Below are 1,252 nucleotides of genomic sequence, written 5' to 3'. Positions count from 1 at the left end.
ACACACACACACACACACACACACACACACACACACACACACACACACACACACAAACACGATGCCTCTGCTCTGCCTTTGGTTTAAAGTGATAAAGATGCTCCTCGGCGGTGATGCAGAGGTCTCTCTCTGTTTGTGACATTTAGTGCATCATCATCATCATCATCATCATCATCATCATCATCATCATCATCATCATCATCAGTGCATCTTGTGAAACTCTGCTCTGATTAAGATCAGGGCTGGACGGGTCGGTGTTGAAATGTTTGAACCCTCAGAAAAAAGTCACAGTTTCCCCACAACTGATTCAGGGTCTGAGACAGAGCCTGAAAAATAATGAAATAAATACAAAACATCCAGGAAAATCTTACAACCTGGAATTTCAATGACTTTTCACTGAGACTGAAAGTGATAAACCTGCCCCCAAATGGTCCAAATGAGTGAATTTAAATGGAAACTAACWTGTTTAAATGATCTAAAAGTGATTAAACTCCTGACACACCCTCAGGTCAGCTCAGAGGAGATAGAGCTTTTTCAGTAGCAGCTCCTATATAATGAAACAAGCTTCCTGCAGACCCGTGTCTTCTYCCTGACTCTTTGTATTGTTGTCTTTTAATAGTTTTTATTTCATTTTGACTGACTGAATGATTGCATGAAGGTTTTATGTTTACAGCACTTTGGTCCTGTGGGTTAAAGCTACCATGAAGACTGAAGAACTCTCCACAAAGGTCAGAGACTTGTAGAGAAGCACAGACCAGGTTGTAAAGACTATCCCAGAACTCTGAACAGCCCATGCATCTCCATTAAACCTATAATTCAGAAACAAAAGGAGGTTAAACCACAGCTAAGAGAAGGTTGTCCACTGAAACTCACAGAGTCAGGTGAGTGATGATGAGAGGAACATCCAAGAGGACAGAGAACCCTGATGGAGCTGAGATCTGTCTGCAGGACCACTGGAAGCTGCAGGGCTGGGCTAAAATGTCAGTGTTAATTTAACACCCACAGTGTTCATTTAACACCCACAGTGTTCATTTAACACCCACAGTGTTCATTTAACACCCACAGTGTTAATTTAACACCCACAATGTTCATTTAACACCCACAGTGTTCATTTAACACCCACAGTGTTCATTTAACACCCACAGTGTTAATTTAACACCCACAATGTTCATTTAACACCCACAGTGTTCATTTAACACCCACAGTGTTAACCCACAGTGTTAATTTAACACCCACAGTGTTAACCCACAGT

The sequence above is a fragment of the Austrofundulus limnaeus genome, unplaced genomic scaffold, assembly GCF_001266775.1.
Source record: "Austrofundulus limnaeus strain Quisiro unplaced genomic scaffold, Austrofundulus_limnaeus-1.0 Scaffold470, whole genome shotgun sequence".
Taxonomy (NCBI): Eukaryota; Metazoa; Chordata; class Actinopteri; order Cyprinodontiformes; family Rivulidae; genus Austrofundulus; species Austrofundulus limnaeus.
This window is presented reverse-complemented; position numbering follows the sequence as displayed.